The sequence below is a fragment of the Alligator sinensis genome, unplaced genomic scaffold (assembly GCF_000455745.1).
Source record: "Alligator sinensis unplaced genomic scaffold, ASM45574v1 scaffold85_1, whole genome shotgun sequence".
Lineage (NCBI taxonomy): Eukaryota > Metazoa > Chordata > Crocodylia > Alligatoridae > Alligator > Alligator sinensis.
Window position 1 is genome coordinate 966,237 of NW_005841891.1, and position 12,315 is coordinate 978,551.

The 12,315-nt window shown below is 40.4% G+C and overlaps 1 protein-coding gene across 13 annotated transcripts in view; it reads left to right on the forward strand.

The window, feature by feature from the left end:
* The window catches only part of TRAF3 (TNF receptor associated factor 3), a 92,521-nt gene that overhangs the window by 10,926 nt on the left and 69,280 nt on the right, over positions 1-12,315 (forward strand). For 4 of the 13 annotated variants that reach the window (XM_025197176.1, XM_006018028.3, XM_014517091.2 and 1 more), the window contains exon 2: positions 9,525-9,672. The gene's annotated coding sequence lies outside the window, so the exon portion shown is untranslated. Of the gene's footprint in view, positions 1-793; positions 846-8,469; positions 9,002-9,193; positions 9,382-9,524; positions 9,673-12,315 lie in introns of those variants that run through there. The other 9 variants (XM_025197171.1, XM_025197170.1, XM_025197177.1 and 6 more) reach the window with 7 other exon arrangements.

Here is a 12,315-nt window from a genome sequence, read left to right on the forward strand (position 1 = left end):
TACATGGTAGAGCACTGATCAGCCTAACGTAGGAAGGAGATGTCTCATGCTATGCAGCCGTTGTTGGTTAGGCATCCCCAGTGCTTCTCCTGGAAATAGAATCAGACGGGACAGTTCTACTTCACCTGTTTCCAGGAGGAACATAGGGAGACAGCTGGTCCAGGAGCAGCTGCACGGCATGAGACATCCTTGCTGCCTGCTGTAGGCTGATTAGAAAGTTGTAATGCAGGGGGAGCACGAAGAGCAGTTTTACCTGGCTGTTGCCACTGAGACTTTCTTGAGCGATACCTGTGGCATCCCGATTGAGAACCACTGCCTAGGAACTAAATTCTTGTGAGACTTCCTAAGTGTGTTGGTGACTGTACTGAAACCAAATTGGGAAACTACGGTTTGAAAGTAGGCTGAGCTTAGCAAGAACAAATACTGGGATAAGTGTCCATGAATAGAGTTGTTCTTGATTAACTGTGGATGCATGAACCCTCAAACCATAATATTGGATATAACAAACAATAGGGTGGAAAAAAGGAGGTAAAATGAAGGTAAAATTCAATGTGAAAACATTATAATAGGTCAACTGTGTGCAGCTACATGGTTCAGGTCAGATTTGTTTTTATAAGAAAAATAACAAACAAATGAGAAATATTGGAAGTCACAGTCGGCCATCTTATTAAAGGTTGCATTGCTGTTATTGATCTTGTGTGCTGCTGCTGATCTATTGTATGTAGTGTAGCTGGGGAGAGCAGTTCTAGGTTACAGCTATGAACTCTTTTTTTTTTTTTTTTTTTTTTTAAAGAGTGAAAATAAGGCTGCAGGTAAAGACCTCCGTTGCCATGAATAAGATCCAGGTTTGTTGCTGTCTAGATCTGCTCTGATTGTTACTGCTTAAGAGAGAATTTAGACTTCCTGCATGCTTGTGGAGGGAAGGAAGTTTGCTGTATTTTTTTAAATTAGGTTTTTCTACATTTTAGACATTGTAAAACAGCTCCAACTAGAACCTTATTATTTATCTCTTAGCAAATTAAACTTCCTGTTGTATTTAATAAATCTGCACATGAATATAATGTTTATGAAATATAATCATCAGGTTGTATTCTACATTTCTCCATGGAGAAATGACCTGTTGGGTCTTGCAACTAATCTCTTTTTAATTCATGGTGCATTAAATAAGCTGTATTCAATTTTATCACTTGCTGACACCTCCAAAATATATTTGTCACATACAGAGGAATAAAATGGTGAGCTCTCCATTAGATGGTGCTGCAGGGATTAAAATACTTGTACAGCCTAATGGAAATGGGTCTCTGCTTGGGTTTTTTTTCATAGTGTGTTTTTTATTAAGGATTTTTATTTATTAAAATATTGTTAATGGGTAGACAGACTTGCAAACAGTTTGTGTGTTATGTTTTGAGAAAGCGTTTCAGTAAGTCAGATGTTGAAAAGATGGTCTGTCTAAAGGGAGGAAAAATATACCAGATGTTTCACACATGGATGACCTTGGGTCTTAGCAGCTGCTTTTCTACTTTGGATTTCATAAGTCAGGGTGATCAAGGTACAGCCCATGAACCAAATTCAGTCTGTGGTATCTGTCCCACAGAGCTCCCTCTGGGGCCAGAAAACGGGTAGTAGGAAGAGCAGTGGGTGCCATGGCTCTTGGAGCCACAGCGATTAATTCTGCAGCCGCCAGATTCCAGTATCTGCACTCCACATCTGGTCTGCAGGGCTGGATGAGTTGAGCACTGCTGGTCTGAATGGTTTTTGTGTTTCATTCCTACAATGCGATCTTCAGCATACATATACTGTAGCATGGGAAACCGCGGATGCTTAATAATGGCCTTATCCCCAAAATAGCTGAGGCCCTTGAATACAGAGGGGAGGGGCAGTTATTTTTTAAAAAAACATGTTGCCTTGCATGTTTGAACACAGTTGCCTTTTAAAACAGACAACCAACCCACCCCTCCCCAGCATTTAGCAGGTAGTGTAGCCAGGGTTTAACCCTAAAAAGTTAACTGGCTTCAACTATCAACTAAAGTGATTGATTAAAATCACTGTTGTCCTTGTTGGGGTGGAGTGGAGTTTGAAATGTGTTAGCTTGTTGGGAGACCTTTGAAAACATGCTAGGTTTTCAAAGGGTGCTTGTCAAAGAAAAGAGAGAAATTTGTTGGGATTAGCTCACCCTGGTTGAACCACAGCCTTTCCCACAGTGCAGTTGCAGGTTTCATGCCTTTTAGCTTAATTTAGCTTGTCAGTCCCCATGGCAAACTAACAGAAGTTTTTTAAAGGGGTAAGTAGAGCTGGCACTATTTGTCTTGTAGCTTGGAAGTCTGTTTTAAAAGGTATCTTAAAATGAGCTGAGAATACAGCAGTCAGAACCGTGGATCTAGCAGATAAAGGTTTCCAAGGAGATATCTAACCCAGAGTCTGCCACAGTTGGGTAACCTGCTGAAGTCTGTGTGCATATCTAGAGTTTAACCAGTATACTTGAGCTGATGAAAAACTCCCTGTCTAGCTGCAAATCTCAGCCCTGCTTAGTCCAAGTGAAATTATTAGCAATAGAGCGGAGCAGTTTCACTTCAACTAACTACTCCTTTTGGATGGCAGTTGGGTAAAAGAACTAACATTTCTGGCAAACAGTTTCATTTTGAAGAAAGACAAGTACCAAAATCATCAGAGACTGAGAATTACTGTGTAGATAGACTGCCCTGATAGTAGCTTCCATTGTTGGGAGAGGATATTTGTTACATAGAGTGAAAAAAATAAGGGGTTTACTCAGATGAAAGCAATGAATCGAGAGTTTTTGTCAGTAACTCCAGGGAAGACTGCTGTCTACTTCTTAGAACTGCAGTTGTCCAGGTGGTATTCAGGAAATGATGCAGTCAACCTGTTGCATTACTACTCAGTCTGATTTTTCTGTTCTTGCACAAACTGAGAAGCTAGATAAAGAAGTCAACAGAACTTTTACTGCTAATTTCCTAGTTGAGTGGAATAAAGCCTAGGAAAAAAATCGTGGCATTAGTAGAGGACTGCTTTCCAGCCACAGGCAGAGTTAGAATATTCACTTTTTGATCACAAGGTGCAGTTAATTCTTCATGGAATTCAATCAGGTTTACGAAGCAAGGCGCTAGGGCAGGAGGTGGTTTTCTGCCTGACAGGCCTGGTCACCTTTATTGAAGCAGAATGAACTTAATTTACAATGAGTGCAAAAAGGAGCTTCTAGGAAAATTGGGTTAATGGAGAGCCTGCATAGAACAGGAGACTAAAAGAGCTTTCTTGGTTTGTTTAGCTCTTGGTTTATTTAGCAAAATGCTTGGTTTGTTTAGCAAAATGAAGGCTGAGAGGAGATCCTATTGCTGCCTAGATATACACTGTGGAGTAAACATCAGGGGAAGTGAAAAACAATAGTAACCCAAGAATGGATGACTTTCAGCCTCTCTTCAGTAAATTTAGCCTGGAAGTTAGGAAAAGGTTGCTGAACCTCAGAGCAGTGACATTTTGGAACAACTTCCCAATAGGTGGAGTGGAGCAAGAAAACCAACCAGTTTTGAGGTGAAGTTTAAATCTATAAAAGGGCTCTGTGGTGTCATTGTGTCTGACAGCAGGGAACTAGATGTGATGACTCAGGATCCCTTTGAGTCCTCACACACTAACTAAGTGATCTGAAAGTGTAGTTGCTGCTTAACTTTAGATGGTTCATATGCTTCTTTTCTTGCTCATCTTCCCTATTCAGATCTGCATCAGACCCATAAAATGGTTTAAATGTCAGCTATATGTTGATGTCATCCTATTGTACCTCTTTACACTGACCTTCATTTATCAGAATTGAGTTTCAAAGATAAAGACCAGATGTTTGTGATTCTACTGGGCAGAAAGAAATACTAGAAGTAATCAGTATTTGATCATCTTAGACCTTTTTTCAGTTGTGGACCCTTAAAAAATTTCAAATGGAGATGTGGACCCCTTTGAGTTGTAAGTGTGGGTATTCACATACTTTTGAATGATCATAGTCATCTTTCACAGATCGCTTGGATATAGTCTATAGACCCCTAGGGTCCATGGACCACAGGTTGAAAACCACTGTTTTAGACAAAGAGCATGGGTCCTAGCGCTGTCATGGTGGGCAGGCTGAGGTGCAGGAGTAGCAGTGCTTCTGAATTTTCTGCTGCCAGGTGCTTGAAGAGGAAAAGTAGCAAAATGTGCCCTTTTACTTCCCTCTGACTTTCATCTGGTTTAAGGCCTATTCCAATCTTGAGAGACTGAGACTTGGCCATAACACAAATGAACTTGTGATGTTCAGGATTTGTTATGGCATTGCACGGGACTTGAAGTTCCTTCATCGTATTTCCAACTGGTACAACAGCTGACAGTATTCCTGTACTCCACATGGAAACAGCATTTTTCCATTCTAATGCTCCAGACTTGGCTACTTGTCACATGCCGAATCCACTTCAAGCTACCATGCTTGAACCTCTTGAACTTATTGAGCTTTAGAGTGTTGTAGAAGCAGTGACACATTCCACAACCAAGAACAGAAAAAGACCAAGTACTAGTCCTGAGCATCATGGCTACAGGGCCCAGTTGTGTTTGTCTCCTTTTTAGTCCGAGGGCACCTCTGAGGTGTCAGACCTCATGCTTGTACCTGTGCTGGGGCAGCAGTCTGCAGTTCTCCCCTTCTCAGAGCAGGCTCATGGCTAAAATGCCCTGTGTATGAACAGAATATCTAGCAGGCTCATTTGGATTTGGCACATGCAGTGGTTCTCTTTGAAAGTCTGAGGCACATAATGTATGCAATAGCAAGTAGCACAGGGGTAGGCAATCATTTTGGGCGGAGGGATGCTTACTGAGTTTTGGCAAGCCATCGAGGGCTGCATGACAGGCAGCTAGGGGCAGATAAATATTCATTTTCTAAATTTTTTAAGGGCCTCACAGGCCGGATAGAATGGCCTGGCGGGCTGCATCTGGGTAACAGGCTGCATTTTGCCCACCCCTGAAGTAGCATGAGTCATTCCCTGACAAAAAGCTCTAAGGAACTAACTCTCTTCTCCCTGGGTAGATTCTCTCTTTAAATTGCTGCTGTTCTTTTGATATTCTGGTTCCTAGGCCTTTTCCTGAAATGGGATTTTCTTTTTACACAGTTGTGCTTGTTTTAGATTACTTTGTTTCTTACCTGATGATTTATCTTCATTGGGGCTACAAGGAAAGCAAATATGATCATATAGTAAGCACCTTTATAAGCAGGTCATCTTACAGACCATCTCAATGTCCATTACGCTGAGATGAGCAGGATTATTTTGGTAGTTCGTGTAAGGCTCCTCAGATCTGGAGACAGACTTCTCAGTAGCTGGTCCATGGCTTTGGAACACGCTTCCACAAAAACCAAAAATGAACAAAATTCTTGGTGTTTTCAGGATATATTATGCAAGATATGTCCATGGTGGGGATACTAAATAGCAATAACAACAACAAACAAAACAAAAAAACACCAAGAGCTGTTTCCTTTCTTGTGGGAATTAACAGTGGATAGAATCTACATTAGACTTATTTATGTAAATTTGTAAGGCACTGCAAGATACCGTATGATATTGTCAGGTACTACAAATGGCAAAGGTGGCATGAATACATAAGTTAATGCTTGGTGCACTGAGAAAATAGCCCCAGGAACGTGATGCATCTTAAATTCCACAGCCGGGAATTGTAAGGACAAGCTCTGCCGTCAGATACACATACTGAAGTTAAGTAGTTCTCCAAGGGATCCGGAAATGTTCACTTTAAATACAAAGATTCCTACTGCTCATTTAAGTCTAACAGGTTTCAAGAATATTGCCAGCTTTATTATCCAGCAGTCTCAATGCAAGATTACATGCATACTCTCTGGGAATCCTGATGGACCACTGGATTATCTGCTCCTTCCTTCCTCAAGCACTAGTGTATCTGGATGCTGAAAGGGATGGGGGAGCCTTCCCGTTACAAGAGAACCAAACATGTTGTCACATTTATTATTTCTTCCTTTCTCCACTCTCACTCCATGAGTTAGATTGGGTGCTGAAATGTTGAGCATCTTTGCTCTTCCCCATCTCTTGGCTTTCTGTTCCCAGATAGGGGGTTTTGCTGTTCATCTTCCTTGCTTTTGTTCATGCTGCCTTGCTTCCCTCTTCTGTCTTTGGTTTCTCTTGCTTCTCATAGTTTTCCAGAGCAGCTGAAGGTGAACAGATCCTTGTCAGTTTTAACTCCTGAGTCAGGCTTCTGAGTAACAGCATTGAAAACTGATCAGATTGGAGTGCACATTTTTAACCATGCCTGCTTTATAGTAAAAGCACTAAGTTGCTTGGATTTATTTTGAATACAAATGTAAAGTAAAGAAGACCAAACTGATCTCAATTTTTCAGCCATTTTTACTCTTCACAAGTCCTTTATATTTTATTAGTAAGCTGCCTTGCTTTTCTAAAATTCCTTTCCCATTTTTGTTCTGTTAGCTGTTATTTCCTGTGTTTGTGATGTGCTTTTTATACCTGTGCTGTATTGTGGGGCAAGAACTACTGGCTTCACAAAACCAAAGATTTCCAGTTTCCACTCTGACTTGGGAAGAACCAGGCTTGTATCTTGTAGCTGAAGGGCAGCTATTGCCTCCATGGGCACCCTTTGCTAACTGATAAACTATTGACAACACATTTCTCAAAAGGCATAATAGATGTATGGCCTGCTAGTTCACTGAAAAAAATATATCCTGGAAGCTCTGTAGATTGGTGCTGATATAGCAAGCAGAGACACAGTGAGGTATCTTAGAATTAAGAGGAAGTGTGCTTTATTGTGGGTAGTAATCTAGGTGGGGGCAGAGAGAGACAGTAACTGGTTATCCCCAGAGACTTGAGGAGAGCTGTGATACAATCTGCCTGCTATTATACAACTGTTAGACAATTCGGGGTCTTACAGGAGAGGCAGTTTTGGTCCTGGTAGAGGAATGTTGAGTTCTAGTAATGCCTCTGTGATTGCCCAGCCAGGCCTGCTCTGTAGTTCTAGCCCCAAATACCACTGCAAAGATAAAATGTTGCCTTCTTTATAGTGAGCAGGGAGGCATTCTTGGGTTTCTTCAGCTGAGAAAGCAGTTTAAGGTTTTCCTTCAGGTTACAGACCTACAAAATGGTGGGGGGTCTCTGCTTTTTCAGAGTGGAGAAGGCCCCTGTGTGGAGGATCTCTTTCTTGATGTGAGGACTTATCAGGTAGACCTGGGGTGATTCTTGAAGAAGTTGTGTCCTTAGAAGTCCTTGTACAGGTTGTGCCAAAGTGGCCTTCAAAGTAAATCTAATTCTGATGCACATGAATGCAATTTTCATTACAAAATAGAAGTAAGTGGAGACAAGAAAATTCTGAGATTGGAAATTAACAGAGCAAATGGGGTAACTAAGCTCTTATAAAGGGTGAATGGTAGAAATGAGAGGTAAACGAGGGACACAACATGAAGTTCATTAGGTTCTACAGAACAGGTTTGCTATACCATATATGCAAATAGATGAAGACTAGGAGGACTTGATAAGGTTTAACATGGTTTTGAGGTTGGAACTTTTGAATCTGTTTGTCTAACACTTTCTGGAATCTCAGGAACCGCAGGCACTATTGTAATAGTGATGGGACTATTTTTTAATTACGCAACCTTTTGCGGGGGGGGGGGGAGTTTATGAAATTATGCACAATAGAATTAAGCTTCATGTGCAAACTTTAGTGTTCAAATTTAGATTTTTGAGACATAATTTAGACACGTTTAGCTTAACTAGTACTGCTTCCTAGTAATTGATCTGCAAAATTATGCCAAACTGTTTTTGCATTTTCTAACTATGAGTACTGCTATTTAAAAAAAAAAAAAAAAAATGTTCATGCACAGGCTTTTCAAGATTGTATTTATTTTAGCGGCATCAGTAAAATACAGTGTTCTGAACCAGCAGTGTTCCAAAATGTATAATGTTTGTAGCAGAATAATTTGACATGGGAAGCATTTCTGCTTGTACAAAATTCCATAACGTGGGGTTATATATGAGAATTGAACTCCTAGGGTGCGTCCGGATGAGTGCGGTCATGCAGCATGTGGCGCTGCAAACATGTTTGCAGCACCACATACTGCACAGTCCGGTGTTCTCCATGCTTCAAGGGTGTACTACCCGAGTTCGCGCTGTGCCTCTTCCCGCCCCCCCCCCCGGGTTTTTTTGACCCTGGATATCCAGGGGTCAAAAAAATCTGCAGAAAAAAACCCTGGTGCAGCACACGTTTGGGCAGCATGTGGTGCTGAAAAGTGGAGCCAGGAAGCTCAGAGCTGTGCTGCGGCTCCTGGCTAGGCTTCGCATGGCAGAATCACTGTGGCTGCAGCCCTGGGAGGTCCCCAGGACCCTAGGTAAGGCTGCTGGGGCCAGCAGTCCTTGCCCCAGCCTCCCCTACCCCATCCAGGGCAACTTGCCACATGCCAAAGCGCGTGTGGCACAGGCATTCCCCAGGGACAAGTAGCTATGGTGCAAGGTGTGCCGCTGCTACTTGTCCCCAGGAAACCAAACGTCCACACACATCTGGATGCGCCCTTAGATTTCATTTTGTTACATTTCCCTCTTTTTCTCTCTCCCTCTTTCTTGCTAATTTAGAAATGTAATTGCAAAGATATGGTTGATTTTAAAAAGTATTGAGTACAGATTCCAGTTTTCAGGCTGGCTTGTTTAGTTTGAGCTATTTTTTTTTCTTTATAGATATATATTAGTTTAGGTTGTTTTTTTTTTGGGGGGGGGTGGGGAATAACCTTTTCAGTGTTACCAACTCTTTGTAGGAATTTGTGGCTCTTTTTGATTGCTGTTTCTTTCATAGTAAAATGCAAAGGGAAGAATTAAGATAGTATCACTATGCTATTTGATTATATTGGAAAATCCATTCCACATGTTTCACTCATACTACTGTTTTACAAGAATAGAAGCGATCATTCACCTACTTCAATTTTCAGCATTTTATTCTGGAAATAGCTGCATCATGCTAGCCGGTATGTGGTAGTATTAAAATAGTATTAAAATTACCTGTATTTTCAAAATTTGTATTTTAAGAGCAAATGGAGAAAACATGAATCTTTCCTACTCTGAGTAAGTTGAAGTACAGTTGCTGGTAAAATTAGATCTGCTGTGCTGTGAAATGGAGCATATATCTCAAATGGTTTCTTTTCTTGGTTTTGGTTCAGGTTAACAGAAGTATCTCTACATCTGCAGTTTCTGGAAACTTAACAAGAACATTTTGAACCTTTTGGCCAATACAAATTTTCCCATTATGTAAAACATCTTGCAGATTAGTTTGACTCACTGAGCAGTGGCAAGCAGAAGTGCCTTCCTGCATGAAGTAGATTTTTACAATGAAGTTTCTAATGAATTGGTAAATTGCTGTATGGCCTGTTATTTTGGTATATTTGGGCATGACTTAATACTATTTATCTTTTCTGCCTTCAGGCTTGTTAGAATTGTTTCTGCATATTAATAGAAGACACTTAAAACTGACTTTACTTGTTTGTTTCCCAGCAGGAAGACCTGAGTGCTTATGCTTTAGCTGAATCAAGACCGGCGCTCAGCAGTGGGAGATAATGTATTAATCCATTGGAAGCACAGAGTGGAGTCTCACATATTACTTTGCGGTTTGTGTTGTGAATTGGCTTTTTCATGTAAAAAGGTAGGTACTAACAGAATTCTTTTGATGTGTGTATGTGTGTGCGTGCTGTTTTCTTGTTGTGCATATTTAAGAATCTCATGACAGACAAAGCATTTTTGGTATCTGTTGTATATTGCTGTCTTATTGTTCCACACACCTTTATGCAATAAAATTACGTTGAGCTTGTTCTGTTGTTTCCTTTTGTATGCTAACTGAAAGCTTTTATTGCAAGTTAACTTAATGTTCATGTTCACACCTTGTTTACCAAGGACAGTGGTCTTAAAACTCAGTAAGTTTCATACTTCTTCCTATTGTTAAGTCATTTTGTAATCTGACCGTTTTATTCTCTACCCAAAAAGACCTGAGTATTTAGTAAGTATATAATCTTCTGCTTGCCTGCATTAACAATTCAACAGTTGTAAGCTATTCCTTCCTGCAAATGAATGGAGATATAGTAGCTTATAAATAATTTCTAAATAAACTGTCTGTGTTCTCTCTGCAGCAAGGTAAGTAGGCATCTCGTTAAGTAACTGAGGGCGAAAAAATAGATTTTGCAGACACCATTCAGCAGTTTGGTTGTTGGCATCTATGTAATAGTTTCTATTACTTAAGTAAACTAAGTGATGACCAGATTGGAGAACTTTGTAATATCCTAGCAAGACTGGAGGGAGGAGGAGGTACTTTGAATTTTTGAAGGCAGAACTATTCAGTGACACTTACCTCTTTCTGGTCCTAGTTTACTTTTTCGGCAGTTTGAGCAGCCATTTCTTCTAGAGAATCACTGCTCCTATTTGTCTATTATAGCAACTCTAAAATATGGTTTGACAATAGTAGTGAAACATATGTACCTCTCAACTTCAGATCAGCATCACAGGGAGATGCCTACACATGTTGTGCATTGCTGAAAATTTTAGATTATTTGTATAGCCATATGGCACCAGCAGGTAGTGCCCTAGGATGATGAAATAATTACCTTGCCGTTCCAAATCATGAACCTCGGGAGCAGATAAGACACTTAAAACCAGTGTAGGAGCAGAAACACCTTTGTAAAAGTTAAAAATAAATCCTTTTTCTAAAAAGCAAGTCTGGCTTGTACTATTTTAAAGTTGCTCTAGCAAAAACATGAATTTTTGATAGGAGAAAACTTTTTTTAACATAGAAGCTGATGTTATCTTAATATGCTCAAGGTCCTCACTCCTGCGGTTAGGAGAGTCCTTTTTATAGACTCATAGGCTGAATCTTATTTCGAGTCCTTGGAAGGTCATGATCTAGATGTGCCACTGGAGGAGGTGGCATGTGTGGGAAGAGCCAGACAGAGTCTCTTCCTGTTAGAACGGTCAGTTCCTTTTTTGCACTTTGTTTTCTAGAGAGTGGGCAGAGGATCCTGGGTTCTTTGCTTAGCAGAATGGAAAGGTATTTGAGAGGGTATCAGGAATGAAGGTGAGGCCCCAACAGAATCCTTGAGGTTTTCTTCTCACAATGTTGCTGTGTGCAGTCGGTGGTACATAGACCACAGTTTGGAACCTGTTGGTCTCACGTTTTGCCTGGTTGTCTTCTCAATTGCCTATGAATGCCATTAGTATAAATGGATTGAAGCATCTGAAACACTCTTTTGTCTTACCAATTCCTCCTGATGCTGATATTGGAAAGAATTTAAAACTTCTGTTCCTTCCCATTCATGCAGTTTACTTTTTTGTTCTTGTTTACTCACCTTATACCATAGATGTAGATCAGACGGTTGTAATTTTTTTGTCTACTTCCCCCTAATCAGCCAGAGAGGTGTTTGGTTTCTGATTACTGCAATAGTACCTAGAGCAGTGATTTTTTTTCAACCAGGAGGCTGTGCAATGTTAGCACTGTTAGGTATGCAAAATAATTCACAAGTTATACCTAGAGATAGATTTCAAATAGGAATCCATAATGTTAAAAACTGTGTGACCTATTGCGGTCTTTTTGAGTTCCTTGTAACAGAAGAATTGCTCTATTCTATAGTGTAAAAAAAAAAAAAAAAAGTGAAAACTAACAGCTGTCACTTTCTGAGGGGTCTCTTGAATCTAAAAAGGTTGAGAACCGCTGATCTAGAGGACCTGACCAAGACCGGGTCTGCTTTGTGCTAGGATGTATATATGCATGTCTGTTGAGAGGCATGTCTGCACCTTGATGAGGTTGTAGTATAAAGAGACAAGATAAAAGGTTGGAGCAAGAAAGTGTAATCCACCTTTCACAGATGGGGGGAACGAAGGCATAACACAGTGCCCAAGGACATGCAGGAAGTCTGTAGTAGTTCTCATGAGACTCCTGTTCCTTAATCACAGGCCTTTGCTTCTTTTCAAAACAGCTTTCTCCTCTTGCATAACAAAATGTTACGGTGTTTGGGCTGCAAACCCTATGGCAGAATATTTGCTTCGAAACAAAATGGTGTTCTTCAGCATTAGACAAAGTTTTCTTTAACCCTCCCCCAAAACAAAATAAAACAAAAACAAACCCTCAACTCCCATCTGGGACCTAAACTGCCTGTAGGCTAGTTTTAAATTGTTCTTTGAAAGAGACTGAAACTTAATATGAAAAAGAATTGCTACAGAAATGTTTAAAAAATGTTATTGTATTATTAGTTGTTCAGACCTTAAAATAGTGTCTTGGTACTTGGGAATGCTGTAGTTCAGC